Source organism: Hypanus sabinus, chromosome 16, assembly GCF_030144855.1.
Source record: "Hypanus sabinus isolate sHypSab1 chromosome 16, sHypSab1.hap1, whole genome shotgun sequence".
Lineage (NCBI taxonomy): Eukaryota > Metazoa > Chordata > Chondrichthyes > Myliobatiformes > Dasyatidae > Hypanus > Hypanus sabinus.
In genome coordinates, this window is record NC_082721.1 from 10475707 (window position 1) to 10491648 (window position 15942).

A 15942-nucleotide genomic window follows, 5' to 3' on the forward strand; every position below is an offset into this window, starting at 1 on the left:
ATAAATTAACAAATAATAAGGTGCATGTACTGTACGATACAACTTTAAAAGTGAACAGTATAATGCTACTGGCGCTTCATACAGGAAGAGACCTGGGTGACGGCAGGGAGTTCAGAAGTCTCGTGGTCCGGGTAAGAAGCTGTTTCCCATTCTAACAGTTCTTGCTTAATGTTACAGTACCTCCTGCATGATGGTAGGGGGTCAAAGAGATTGTTGGGTTGATGGGAGGGATCAGTGACAATGCTGAGGACCCTCCGTGTATACAGAGCTTTGGATAACTATCCCTGACAGATGTAAGAGAGACCTTGAGGATCCTCTCAGAAGCTCTCGCAATCCTTTGTAGGGACTTACGATCAGATTCCTTGCAATTCCTGTACTAGACGTTAATGCAGCTGGTCAGGACACTCTCGATGGTGCTCCTGTGAAGATTGGCGAAAGTAGGGATAGGGGGAGAAGCCTCGCTCCCTCGGTCTCTTCAGAAAGTGGAGACTCTGCTGTGCTTTCTTGACCAAAGAGCTGGTGTTGAGGGACCAGGTGAGATCCAACGCTGATGATCTGAACAGCATTTCTGTCTCAGGCCGCCCATTCCCTCTGCCTGGCAGACCAGCAGTTTAAACCATGAACCAGAACTGGATGAGTTTCACCTTCCATAGGCTCCCCGGAGCATCTGTGGGCTCTTGGAGCACGGGTTTAGTTATGGTGTGAGATGACAAGGAGTAATACAGCTTTCAGCTCATCAGTTTCACGCTGACAGGCCTGGTGAGGTTCAGCTACAATGAAAAAATCGCTTGCTGTAGCATCACAGGCACACACACACTCAATGGCCAATTTATTAGGCCTCCACCTGATAAAGTGGCCACTGGGTATGTGTTCATGATCTTCTGCTGCTGCAGCCCATCCACTTAAATATTCAACAAGTTGTGCATTCAGAGATGCCCTTCTGCACGTCACTGTTGTAATGCATGGTTATTTGAGTTCTGTCACCTTCTTGTCAGCTCAAACCAGTCTGGCCATTCTCCTCTGACCTCTCTCCTTAATAAGGTATTTTCACCCACAGAACTGGTCATCTCTGGGTGTTTTTTTGTTTCTTACAACGTTCGTTTTAAATTCTGGAGACTGTTGTGCATGAAAATCCCAGATCAGCAGTTTCTGAGATACTCAAACCACCCCATCTGGCACCAACAATCATTCCACGGTCAAAGTAATTTAAATCACTTTTCTTCCCCATTCTGATGTTTGGTCTGAGCAACAACCGGACCTTCTGACTATGTCTGCTTTTATTCATTGAGTTGCTGACACATCAAGTTCAGGGTTAAGTTTAATTGTTATTTGACTGTAATCCTCTCACTCGGCCCAATAGTTAAGTCGGTTGACAGCCTTGTGACTCAGCAGTGTGGAGGCCACCTTTCATAAACAATATATGTCCAGGGTCGGTATGATTCGGGGTTCAACCAAACAGGAACATCGTGATGTTCTGATTAGAGGAACCTCGAGTTGAGTGGCTGCTGTGTAAATACTGCTCATACACATTTATGGTTCAGCAAGAAATAACAGACTGTACACCATATAAAATTATGAAGGAAGTATACTTTCTAATTTTAGCTTTATCAAACAGTTAATAGGAAAAAGAAAAGAAAAGGGCCCATTAGAGTTAAACCAGTCCAATGTGCAGATAACCTTTGGAGGTCATTGTGGAGTTTTTGGGGGGTGTATTTCTTACTCATGTGCTCAACCCACGGTCTGTGTGGAAACACCCAGTACATTTTCGAAGACCATCTGGAGCAAACTGGCTCTTTCTCAGGAGTTTTGGCCTTTCCTCCTTGGAGCCATTCATCTACACAAAGCACGTCTTGCAACGGGGACTCTCCCTCCAACGGCATTCTGTGGCATCTTCCCTTCTGGCCCCTCGCTCCCGCCAGAAGGCCCCAAACCAGACCACTGTCCTTCAGAGAACTCTTCCCCACAGCTCTGTTGGACCTCCCCTCGCAATCTCGATTGGCTGACTCATATTCCTAAGTTGACAGCATGAGCCCTTATCGTAGCCAAAGCCGAAACACACTCTCCAGTGTGGCACATTGCTTTTACAGAAAACTGCTAACATAAACTACCTCACAGCATAGCAGTGGAAATCTTAACCAGTGTGTTAGCCAACCACGTATAAATACCCATGAATACAGTCAAATGAGACAGCACTACTCAATGTGCAAAACACAATACCAGCACATACACAGCACAAGGCACGTATAACACATAAGATAGCAGTAAAATAGTCACACACACACACAAAAATATTAGATTAGATATTTGCATTAACAGGCAAGTGTCCAGGTGTACCTAATAAAGTGGCCTCTGTGTGTAAATTTAGATGACAACACACAGAGAAAAGGTTATACATAAATTACGCAGTGTATAAAACTTTTCTCTCAGTGGCAACAGAATCACAGCTAAAAAATGTTGGCATCTTTAACTTTTATGTCAAACACATTGGCACAGGTTTTGATTCCATCTGCTGACTCAACCTTTAAACATTGATAAATGCTGGGAAGACGCTAAGGTCAGCTGGCAATGCCTGGTCGATCAGAGCTTCACCTCTTGTCCAGACCAAGATGGGGAGGCTTCAGCCCGTGAGTTTTCCATGTCCATATTTTTGGAGTGTTTTAAATCCGGCTCATAACATGATTGCAATTTCTTCAAATCCTCTCTTCTGAAAGAAGTTTCCATCTTTTTATACCCCAATCAGATTATCCCTGAGAATGATTTGAGGGGACGTACAGCAGCACAGGAGGATCTTAATTGGAATCACATTAATTGAAACTGAATTTGATTCCCTTGTTAAACAGCCTTGATGTCGGCTGTTGGATTATAACTGGCAGATGGGCTGGGCAGTTCTCAGCCACAGAAACAGTCGTTATTTTTCTACTCTAATCATAGCGAACAGCACAAACAGTGAACTCTTACCCACTCTTCCCTCTATAGATTAGTGAATGTCTCTACCATCTGTCAGTGGCTGTGGGTAATTCCAATGAGGCCAAATTGGGGTTTACATTAAGTAAATTCCAAACAAAAGTATTCATTTCTGAGACTGGATTTGTCTTCTTTTGGGAATTTGACCTGGTTTGAGTTCAATCATTACAAACCATTGTTTACCACTGTCTGATAGGAAACATGTCATGCTTTTGTATTTATCTATAATAATTTCATGTTTAATTTTTATCCTCTCCTATCAGATTCCTTCTTCTTCAATCCTTTACCTTTTCCACCTATCGCCACTGAGCTTCTCACTACCCCCTCACCTGGCCTTACCTATCACCTCCCAGCTTCTTACTTCATTCCCCCTTCCCCCACCCACCTACCTTTCCCTGTTACCCGGTCTCAACTATCACCTCCCAGTTTGTACTCCTTCCCTTCCCCCACCTTCTTATTCTGGGTTCATCTCCTTTCCTTTCCAGTCCTGATGAAGGGTCTCTGCCCAAAACGTCAACTGTTTATTCCTCTCCAGAGATGCTGCCTGGCCTGCTGAGTTCCTCCAGCATTTTGTGGGTGTAACTTTGCATTTCCAGCATCTGCAGAATTTCTTGGGAGGATACTTGGGAGTGTGGAGGAGCAGAGGGATCTGGGGGTACATGTCCACAGGTCCCTGAAAGTTGCCTCACAGGTAGATAGGGTAGTTAAGAAAGCTTATGGAGTGTTAGTTTTCATAAGTCTATATGACAGAGTTCTATAAAACTCTGGTTAGGCCACACTTGGAGTACTTGTCCAGTTCTGGTCGCCTCACTATAGGAAGGATGTGGAAGCATTGGAAAGGGTACAGAGGAGATTTACCAGGATGCTGCCTGGTGTAGAGAGTATGCATTATGATCGGAGATTAAGAGAGCTAGGACTTTACTCTCTGGAGAGAAGGAGGATGAGAGGAGACATGATAGAGGTGTACAAGATATTAAGAGGAACAGATTGAGTAGATAGCCAGCACCTCCTCCCCAGGGCACCACTGCTCAGTACAAGAGGACATGGCTTTAAGGTAAGGGGAGGGAAGTTCAAGGGGGATATTAGAGGAAGTTTTTCACTCAGAGAGTGGTTGGTGCGTGGAATGCACTGCCTGAGTCAGTGGTGGAGGCAGATACACTAGTGAAGTTTAAGAGACTACTAGACAGGTATATGGAGGAATTTAAAGTGGAGGGTTATACGGGAGGCAAGGTTTGAGGGTCAGCACAACATTGTGGGCCGAATGGCCTATACTGTGCTGTATTGTTCTTTGTTCTTGTGTTTTTTTGAATGTGGAGTGGTTGAAGCCAAAAGGACTGATGTACTTGAGAGAAAGAGAGACAGGAACAGGGTATTAGTTATTCAGAGATACAGATCAGTGACAGGCCCTTCTGGCCCACACTGCCCAACTACACCCATCCGACCAATTTTCTACTAACCCGTACGTTTTTGGATTGTGGGAGGAAACCCGCGCAGTCATGGGGAGAAGGTACAAACTCCTCAGAGGCAAAGCAGAATTGAACGCTGTTGCTAGCGCTGCGATAGCGTTACTCCAGCCACTACAGCGATGTGCTCGACTGCGTTATGGACAAGTACAACAGAGTCCCCAACACGGCCTGGTTGGGTTGAACGGTCTGTCTCTGCTCTACACATCCTGTGTAATCCAATGCAAAATTAAACAGAAAGTTCAACTCTCAGGCGGTTTCAGAGTTCGGGTCTGGTTCTCATTGTGGTTTACTGTTTATGTGACTGAGCTCCTCGGGGTCTCGTGAAAGCTGACAAAATGAGAACAGTAAACCTATTCATCTTTGTGTGTGCCGATGGGGAAAATAGGAGCAAACTGACCCGCGTCTGGGAAGTACATTCACTATGCTATCCATTTGTGCGCTCTGATACCTGGTGGTGGATGCTCAAAGTTCAAAGGACATCTATGTCACCATATACAACCCTGAGGCTCATTTTCTTGCCGGCATTCACAGGAAATACAAAGAAACACAATAGAATCAATGAAAAACCACTCTCAACAAGACAGACAGACAATCAGTGTGCAAAAAACCTGAAACGGCAAATACAAAAATATTAATAATAATAATAATAAATAACTAAGCAATGATATCAGGAACATGAGATGAAGATTCCTTAAAATTGAGTCCATAGGTTGTGCAAACAGTTCAGTGCTGGAGTGAGTGAAGTTAATGTTGTGTATTTAATGTTTGAATAATACTTGACTAATCTTGTGCATTCTTCTTCATATAAATAGTTAATTACTAGTTGTATATAGAAGTACATTAACTGCAAACATCATCGCGTGATATGTGCATGCCTTGCTTAAAGTAAACTTGACGATAGACCCATGTTCTCGGACTCCCATGTCTTCCTTTGAATTAGTTTAACGTTCTGAAGTTACAAGACATAACAGTTATCCCCTCTGTTTCAAGAGCTTGACGGTTGATGGGTGATAATAGTTCCTATCGGTTTGCCAACCAGGACTGACTGGGGTCTGCATGTGAGGAAATCGAGGATCCAGTTGCACAAGGAGGCATCGAGGCCTGGGTGTTGGGATGCATTGATTAGTTTGAAGGTGGATGTGGATATATTGATAATCAACCAACTCATAGACACTTGGAACCTTACAGAACAGAAAGTGCAAGTTTATTGTCCTCCAACCATACACATGCGTATATACCACCAAATGAAATGACATTCCCCAGGACCAAGGTGCAATACACGACACCTATAACTCACAACACATAACGTGATATTATCACAAATAAATTAACAATTAGTAAAATATATTACAGATTAACATTTAACATAAGGTGTATTTACAACACAAATTAAAAACGAAAACAGTAAAATGCTACTGGTGCTTCATACGTGATGAGACCTGGGCAGTGGCAGGGAGTTCAGTGGTCTCACGGCCTGGGGGAAGAAGCTGTTCCTCATCCTTCAGAAAGAGATTCTTTGGCTTATTATATACTTACCAAATAATCAATCAGTCCCACTCTCTTCTCACTGAGATTCAGATTCAGGTTTATTCATCACATGCCCATCAAAACATACAGTGAAACGTGTCATGTGCATTAACAACCAATACACCCAAGGATATGCTGGGGGCAGCCTGTAAGTGTGGCCACATATTCTGGTGTCAACATAGCTTGTCCACAATGTTCGGCAGAACAACAGAGAACATCCCAAGCACCAACAGCAAAACAAACCCCGTTACTCCCTCCTTTCCATCCACACACTCCTCCAACCCCAGGACAGGCCATCTTCAGCCTCCAGCCCCCAGTGGATGCATGGAGTCTCAGACACTGGGCACCAGCTTCCCCAATGTTTTTGCAGAGATTCGCAGACTTGGGGCCCATGACCCTGCAGGTCTCTCCTATTTGCATATTTTCAAATTTGCTTTTAAAAGTCAGAACTTATTTTTTTTCCTTGCCACTTTTATAGGCCATGCTTCTTCTGATGCCAACATAGCATGCCCACAACTCACTCACCATTAAGGAGTGTGATTAACAGAATATCAGTGTAAAGGGATGATTGATGGTCAGCATTGTCTCAGAGGGCTGATGGGCCTGTTTCGCTATGACTCTCAATAAACCTTCACTCAGTCTCTCTGCACTGATTAGAAGGAACCAACTTGTCCAAAACCTCCATATCACTGACATTATGTCAGGCTTCTCCCAGTTGCCATCCATCTAATAGGAATCACCTGTCAGTCGTTTCTAACGCATCACCTGCAGCCTATTTAAACCTAGCTCTCATTCCCAATCCTTGTTCACTCATCAAACCAGCCAGCCTCAACAAGTTGCCCCTAACCTTGTTGCCTTGTTGTGTATAGTATCCTATCTCTCTTGTTCTATGACTCTTCATGGCTCGCTCTTTGGCTGTTTGTTATTAAAGTTATCCCTCACAATTAAGTTGTCTCTGCGGCTCGGACTTTGGGTTAGGCCACTCTCCATTTTTTGTGACCCATTCGTCGGTCTCTCTGATCAATTTCTACGGATGTACCGTGGAAAGCAATCTGACTGGTTGCATCACTGTCTGGAATGGAGGGGCCACTGCAGAAAGATGTAAACTCAGCCAGCTCCATCAGGGGCACTGGCCTCCCCAGCATCGAGGACACCTTCAAAAGGTGATGCCTCAGAAAAGGTGGCATCCGTCATTGAGGACCCCTATCACCCAGGACGCGCCCACTTCACTTTGCCACCATCAGGGAAAATTCTGCAAAAAGTAGTGGATACGGCTCAGTCCATCTGGGGGAAAGCACTCCCCACCATTGAGCACTCTACGTGAAGATGCCACTCAGGACATGCCCTCTTCTCACAGAAGGCATCAGAAAGAAGGTACAGGAGTCTCAGGACTCACCAGGTTCAGGAACAGTTATCCCCCCTCAACCATCAGGCTCTTGAACCAAAGGGGATAACTTCACTTAACTTCACTTGCCCCATCATTGAAATAATCCCACAACCTATGGAGTCACTGTCAAGTACTCTTCGTCTCATGTTTTTGATACTTATTGCTTATTTATTTATTATTATTATTATTATTTATTTCTTTTTGTATTTGCACAGTTTGTTGTCTATTTTTACACAGATTGAACACATATTGGAGTGGTCTTTCATTGGTTCTATTATGGATTTACTGAGCATGCCTGCAAGAAAATAAATCTCTGGGTTGCATATGGTGGCATATTTTAATTTTCTTTTTGTAATATATACTTGCTGTAATTTATAGTTCTTAATTATTTTATATTGCACTGTGTTGCTGCCATAGAGCAACACATTTTGCAGCATATCCCAGTGATGGTAAAGCGGATTCTGATTCTGACAGTATCATAGCAGTGAAGGAAAAAAGCAGGTCTGACCCCTGCAGTGAGGAGATCGGTTGAAACCTGGCAAACTTTGAGATACTTTATCTTTCAAACTGCAGTGTTGCTGGAAGGATCTGCTCTGATATCCCGACTTTCCGTTGGAAGAGATATTACAGGTACCGTGGACCATCGATACCAAAGGGAAACGTGGCATCTGTTGTATGGCATGGAACAGATGCCCATTGTTCCCCTATGGTATCCACTGCAGATGCATCATAGTTTAGGGGAACCGCAGCTCTGCCCATGACTGCAAGGAATCGCGGAGAGTTGTGGACACGGTTCAGCACATCACAGAAACCAGCCTCTCCTCCATGGGCTCTGTTTACACTCCTCGCTGCCTCAGTAAAGCAGTCAGCATAATCAAAGACCCCACCCAACCTGGAGATTCTCTCTTCCTCCCCCACTACCCCATCAAGCCAAAGATATAAAAACCTGAAGGCATGCACCACCAGACTCAAGGACAACTTCTACTCCGCTGCTTTAAGACTATTGAATGATCCCCTGGTATGATTCGGCAGACTCCTAACCTTACAAATCACCTCGCTATAACCTCAATCTTATTGTCTGCCTGCACTTTTCCTGTAACTATAACACACTTCAATTTGCATTCTGTTATTGTTTTCCCCAGTGCTTCCTCAATGCACTGTTGTAATCAAACTTCTGTGTGGATGGCATGTATACCGAAGTTTTTCACTGTACTTTAGCATGTGTGACAACAGTAAACCAACCTATCAGTGATGTATTTCTTCAAAAGATACTTCCCAATGCCTTCATGATCAAATATTGATCGTTCCTCTTTCCCAAGTGTCAGAAATTATGGATCAGCTCATCAGATTTGCTCATTGATAAATCAATTTCTGTTTATGCTCAATTTGCAGAATTAGGATCAGGATTATGATTGCTAACATATGCCATAAATTTTGTTGTTCTGTGGCAGCAGTACAATGCAATACGTAAAATATTACTGCAAATTACAATAAGAAATATAAATAATAATGCGTAGTGCAAAAAAGAGTTCGAAGTTAATTAAAGTATGTGTCACCAAATACTACCCCGACAATCATTTTCTTGCAGGCATTTACAATAGAATCAATGAAAAACTGCACACAAATAAAGAATGACAGCACATACAAAATGTTGGAGGAACTCAGCAGGTCAAGCAGCACCTATGGAAAGGAATAAACAGTTGATGTTTCAGGCCGAGACCCTTCATCAGGTCTCAATGACTGATAAATTGTGCAAATTCAAAAAGAAGCATGTAGTAATAATCAATCAATCAATCGATCAATAAACCAACAAATCAATCAATCAATCTGAGAACAAGAGTTGTAGAGTACTTGAAAGTGAGTCCATGGGGTTATATTCAGTGCTGTGCTGATTGAAGATGCCCACGCTGGTTCAGGAGCCTGATGGTTGAAGGGTAATAACTGCTCCTGAAACTGGTAGCGTGGGACCTGAGGCCCCAGCATCTCCTTCCCAATGGCAGCAGAAAGAAGAGAGCGTGGCCTGGATGGTGGCTGCTGCTTCCTTGTGGTGACACTCTTTGTCGATGTGCCAATCTGCATCTACAAAGAGAGCAAAAAGTGAGAGAGAGAGTTCATGGGATCATGCTCCGTTCAGAAATCTGATTGCTGAGGGGAAGAAGCTGTTCCTAAAATGTCGAATGTGTGTCTTCATGCCTAACTATGTAGACTTGTTGAGAAATGGGCCTATACTTAAACCTCATTTGTAAAGACATATGTTGTGTATACGTATTGTGATAAATAGACCTTCTGCAGCTGATATCAGCCCCCAAACTAAACTTCCCAACTTTATTCCCAATGGCTCTCCTTCCTGCATTAGTTTGCTCACCTGTAGTGAACTCACTGTTCTGGGTGTATTTATAATAATTTTGCTTTTTGCTTTTGTACTCCCTTGAGGTACTTATGTATGAAATGATCCATCCCAATGGCATGCAAGCAAAGCTTTTCACTGATTCTTGGGACATGTGACAATATTAAACCAAGTAGCCATTATAATATTCAGCAGTTCTGTGGCGTAGCGGTTTGCGTTTTGCTATTACTGCACCAGCTTTAAGATTGGGGTTCAATTCCCTCCGCAGTCTGTAAGGAGTTTGTACATTCTCTCCATAACTGTGTGGGTTTCCTCCAGATGATCCAGTGTCCTCTCACTTTCCAGAATGTACAGGTTTGGGTCAATGAGTTGCGGGCATTCTACGTTGGCGCCGTAAGCATGGTGACACTTGCCCAGCACAATCACTGTTGATACGGCTCGATGCCAACGACGCATTTTGCTCCATGTTTCAATGTACAAAATGCTGGAGGAACTCAGCAGGTCAGGCAGCGTATATGGAAGTGACTAAATAGTCAATGTTTCTGGCCAAGACCCTTCTTCTGGATTGGATGGTAGAGTGATAGATGAAGTCAGGTGGGTAGGAAAGGTAAAGGGCGAGAGTTGAAGGAATCTGCTAGGAGGGGAAGGTGGGCCATAGGAGAAAGGGAAGGAGGAGGAGTCCCAGGGGGAGGTGATAGGCAGGTGAGAAGAGGTAAAAGGTCAGAGTGGGGAATGAAAGAAGAGTAGGTGGAGGGAATTTTTTTTACCGGAAGGGGAAATCGATATTCATGCCATCAGTTTGGAGACGACTCAGATGGAAAATAAGGTGTTGCTCCTCCACCCAAGAGGAGGCCATGGACTGACATGTTGGAAATGGGATGAGAAATTGAGTTAAACCGTTTGGCCACTGGGAAGTTCTGACTTTGGTGGAGAGAGTGGAGGTGCTCGATGAAATGGTCCCCGATTTACGACAGGTCTCATACCAATGTAGAGGAGGCTGCACTGGGAGCACCAGACACAATAGACACCCCAGCAGATTTGCAGGTGAAATGTTGCCTCATCTGGAAGGACTGTTTGGAGGCGAGGGAGCTGGTGCGTGGGCAGGCGTCTGACTTTGGCCCCTTGCTGCTAATCTTCAACTGAGTGAATGGCGCTAAATAGACATTTGTGATGTTATTGGGCTGTCAACTAGTGGAGTGCTGCTTTAACAATTCCCTTTGTATTGCCATAAACCTGCAATGAACCACGTCAAAGTTTGCATTGAAGTTATTTATTACTGTAACTATGACGAGTGTTTGACTTTAGGGTGCCCCTCCAAAACCCGACTAATAATCTACAAGCAATTGCTACCAATTCATTTTCTTATCCATGCTTCAACTCTGAAGACCGTAAGACATAGGAGCAGAATTAGGCCATTTGGCCCATCACATCTACTCTGCCATTCCATCACAGCTGATTTATTATCCCTCTCAAACTCATTCTCCTGCCTTAGTGATAGAGTCATAGTCACAGAACTCTGCAGCACAGAAACAGGCCCTTCGGCCCATCTAGTCCATACCGAACTATCAATCTGCCAAGTCCCACTGACCTGCATTTGGACCATAGTCCTCTGGACCCCTCCCTTCCATGTACCTGTCCAAACCTCTTAAATGTTGAAAGTGAACCTGCATCCACCATTGCTGGCAGCTCATTCCACACTCTCACCACCACTCTCACCACATGAAGAAGTTCCCTTTCATGTCCCCCTTAACCAGCTCACCTTTCACCCTTAACCCATGACCTCTAGTTTTACTCTCACCCAACTTCAGAAGAAAAAGCCTGCTCTCTCTATATCACTTATAGTTTGTATACCTATACCTTCCATCATTTTGCTTTTTCCCCATAATCTTTGACGCTGCTATTAATCAAGAACCTATAAACCTTTGCATTAGACATTCCAATGACTTGGCCTCCACAGTCATTTGTGGAAATCAATTCCACAGATTTGCCCTCATCTGGCTAAAGGAATTACTCCTCATCTCTGTTCTAAAGGGACATCCTTCTATTCTGAGGCTGTGTCCTCTAGTCCTAGACTTCCCTCTCCATAGGAAACATCCTCTCCAAGCCCACTCTATCCAGGCTTTTCAGTATGAAATGCATGGATTTCTTTCCAGGTTTTTTGGTTTCCTCCCGCAGTCCAAAATATTAGCAGGTAGGTTAATTGATCATTGTAAATTGCTCCGTGATCAGGTTAGGGTTAATTCAGGTTTGTCAGGGGTTGCCAGGCCATAAGGGTCTACTATATCACTAAATAATGAATAAAAGTATTTGACAGGTTTCAATATGTTCCCGCACATTAAGTTCCCTTGTGCCTGTGCAAGTTTTCATCTTGACAAATGCTTGGGAAGGTCACAGAATAATTGGAGCAGAGCTGAATACGATGACAAGAACACCTTTGAAAGGAGGTACAATTGTATTGTGGCTCAGGGACTGGACAGGTACATGGTGTTGTGGGCCCTTAATGTAGATCTCTTCATTACAGCTGTGAAACTTAAATGCAAATTTTCAAAACATTAATTTGAATTAAATGCTTAATTAAATTGGAGGCAGCGCAGTAATGTAGCTGCACAACACTACTACAGCACCAGCAACCTGGGTTCAATTCTCTTGAGTACTACGGGGAGGAGGCAGGAGAACGGGATTGAGAGGGATAATAAATCAGCCATGATGGAATGGCAAAGCAGACTTGATGGACTGAATGGCCTAATTCTGTTCCAATGTCTTTGGGTCTTTAGCTCCATTTTGCTATGTCAACAGTAACACTGTAGTTGCAAGCTCTGACTGCTAGGTGGCGTGAGTTTCTGAAGCCTCACTCCCTCACTGAAGCCTCACTCCCTGCTCTGCTACTGTTTGACTTAAGGAGAATGGGAGACTTTAAAATTAATCTCAGACAAGTTAGTCCTGAATGAGAAAATCACCGACACTACTACATATCGTGCTGACAATGAAGCCGCAGACTTAGAGTGAAATGATGACAAACACAGACATCGGGAATGCATCCTCCATTCTCCTTGCAGAGAATGCTGAACATTTGAAAGGACCTTCCGGCTAAGGCTGAGGAGTCAAAACCTTAGATTCACTTATTCTGATGATGTGATACAGAGTATTTTATTCTGCTCAAAGAACTAAGGTGAATCAAACGTATTTCTCCCATAACTTTGTGACTAAGTTTAACCTGAAGTGGATAAAGCATTTCTTGAGGCCGTCAGTGGTTAGGGTCAATCATGGATGTCATTTCCCAGCTGTTCAATGTAATAAGCGAGCCAGGGTAGTACAATATGGAGAGCAAGCCGCTGCCCATGTAGCAGGCTCCCCCTCCACACAGCTGATGAATCCAAAGGAATGGCAGAGACCAATATAGTCTGGCACCAGTGGTGTCACAGGAGTTACCAGTCAGCATTGAACTCAATGCAGGACTGCCTTAGGGACCCCAGCTCCAGATTTTTCCTCAGAGTTTACTCCAAAAGCCTTTCCCATGTGAGGGTCTGCCTGCAAGGCAGTGGAGGTTTGAGACCAGAGTTTTCCTTCTCCTAGCTGAGCTGCAACCATCTACCCAAAGCAATTGGTTTTAAGGCATGATTAACCCTCCCTTTGCCCCTTCTCCTGCCTGGCTTAGTAGCTAAACCACACGTAAAGGCCAAGAGCTGGACTTGGTTGCCATGAGACACATGCCGTTGGGAACATATAATAGATATTAGGAGCTTACCCCTTCTATCACTACCGGGAGCCTGTTTTCCCCAAACTGCGCAGGTGCAGTAACCAAAATGCTTCCACACGCGTAGCCTTTGTTGCTGCACTGCTGGAATTTTCTCTTACATAATGTTAATATAATTTAAAATGTATGCTAATATTACTTTGCATTTGGAGAAGAGAATGTTGTATGACAGACAAAAAAAATGCAGCTGCTATTATGAACCATGACAAATGCTTTGCTTCAAAAATATCACAGCAATACTCCTGAGTTCAAATTTGCTGTTTCCGAGAAAGTTAAGTAAGACTGGTTCAATTAAGACGTTGACTGATATGTTGAACTACGTGCCTAGAAATGAAGAATTTGAAGAACTGTCAATTCTTGTTGGAACGTTTCAGGCTGTTAGTGCTGACTGCGAATGTGGATCTTATGAATTCGGTCCAGAATTAGACTAGAAGTGGAACATTTGGATAATTTAATGAGGATTAAGACGTACCTTTCATCCAGAAGCGAAATTAATCTGGACTGTGTTTAGAGACAATAGATTTATAATAGAGACAGACGAGAAAATGTTTACAAAAAGTGAAAGATTTTCTTTGTTGTCTCACTATATATACCCTGCAGTTCATAAATTTTTCAACTTTCATTCTAAATATTCATAGCATGCATATTACAAGAAAAACATTGAACATTCCACGTGATTTTCAGGTTGTGTAAAAATTTCCTGCTCAGTGCAATGGTTGGTCCACCCAGCTGTAAAAAAAAACCTGAGGGAATGGTGCCTGGCTATAACAGCCTTAAAGAACCGATAAAGCATTAACTCGCATGCATTCACAGCAGGCTTAAATGCACACTCAATATCCACATGCACATTCATACCAGCAGAGGTCACTGGATGGCTAGAGTGAGTAAGAACTCTGATTGGTCGTTGCATGCAAGCATTTGGAACCTCCCTCCCTCTATCCAGCACAGAACACCAGGCAATGAATTTGTTATACTCCCAGAGCTGATGAGCATATGCCTCACTTTCAAGCACTCTACGAATCATGTTCTCAATATTTATTACTTGTTTGTTTATTATATTTGGGCTTTTTGTATTTGCACGATTTTTTAATTTATTTTATTCAGAGATACAGTGTGGAACAGGCCCTTTCAGCCCAACAAGCAACCCACCCATTTAATCCTAGCATAATCATGGGACAATTTACAATGACCAATTAACTTACTAACTGGCACACTTTTGGACTGTGAGAGGAAAGCAGAGTACCTGGAGGAAATCCACGCAGTCACGGGGACAACATACAAGCTCCTTACAGATGCTGCCAGAATTTAACTCCAAGCTATGGACCACCCCGAGCTTTGTTAGCGTTGTGCTAACCGTGGCACTACTGTGGCTCCCCAAACTTGTTGTCTTTTTGCACATTGATTGTTTGTCCCTCTTTGTTTGTGTGCAGTTTTTCATTGATTCTATTGGTTGTGTTTCTTTGTATTTCCTGAGTATGCCCACAAGAAAATTAATCTCAGGGTTGTATATGGTGATATATATGTACTTTGGTAATAAACTTACTTTGAACAAAATGCTGGACGGAACTCAGCAAGTCAGACAGCATCTACGGAACAGAATAAACAGTTAACATTTCAAACCAAGATAGAAGCCAGAATACGAAGGTGGTCTAGGGCAAGGGTTCCCACCCAGGGGTTCATCAACCCCTCGATTAATGTTAGGGGTCCATGGCAAAAACAATGTTGGCAGTGTTGGCAGCGGAGATTTACAAGGATGTTGCCTGGATTGGGGAGCATGCCCTATGAGAATAGGTTGAGTGAACTCAGCCTTTTCTCCTTGGAGCGACGGAGAATGAGAGGTGACCTGATGGAGGTGTACAAGATAATGAGAGGCATTGATCGTGTGGATAGTCAGAGGCTTTTCCCCAGGGCTGAAATGGCTAACACGAGAGGGCACAGTTTTAAGGTGCTGGGGAGTAGGTAGAGAAGAGATGTCAGGGGTAAGTTTTTTACTCAGAGAGTGGTGAGTGCGTGGAATGGGTGGTGGAGGCGGAAGCGATAGGGTCTTTTAAGAGAATCCTGGATGGCTACGTGGAGCTTAGAAAAATAGAGGGCTATGGGTAAAGCCGAGGTAGTTCTAAGGTAGGGACATGTTCGGCACAGCTTTGTGGACCGAAGGGCCTGTATTGAGCTGTAGGTTTTCTATGTTTCTAACCCCCAGACTCTTGGGGAAGGCTTACGTACAGGATTCACACCCAACCCTGAGGGGGCGTTGTCACAGTCACATCCAGGAAAGTCTGTTTTCACTAAAGTCTCGAACCTGCAACAGAGAAATAAAGAAACCGATGTTTTGTTGACCGTTCCTTTCTCCCCATCTTTGCTGCTAAGTTCCTGCAGCCTTTTGGACGTGTGGCCAGGTTTGGAGGATGTTCAATGGGCAGTAGAACCAAAGGAGGGGACAAACGAATTTGCAATCGTGGGAGCTGACCAAGATAAACCTGTCTCTCTCTGAGACTGT

At 43.7% G+C, this 15942-nt stretch overlaps 1 long non-coding RNA gene across 1 annotated transcript; it reads right to left on the reverse strand.

The window, feature by feature from the left end:
• Window positions 1-5836: 5836 nt before the first annotated feature.
• Window positions 5837-15730, reverse strand: LOC132406006 (uncharacterized). Its single transcript, XR_009516035.1, has 3 exons — window positions 15669-15730; window positions 14989-15031; window positions 5837-9423 (listed from the first exon to the last, which is right to left on the reverse strand). It is a non-coding gene; the product is annotated as an uncharacterized LOC132406006 (long non-coding RNA).
• Window positions 15731-15942: the final 212 nt, after the last annotated feature.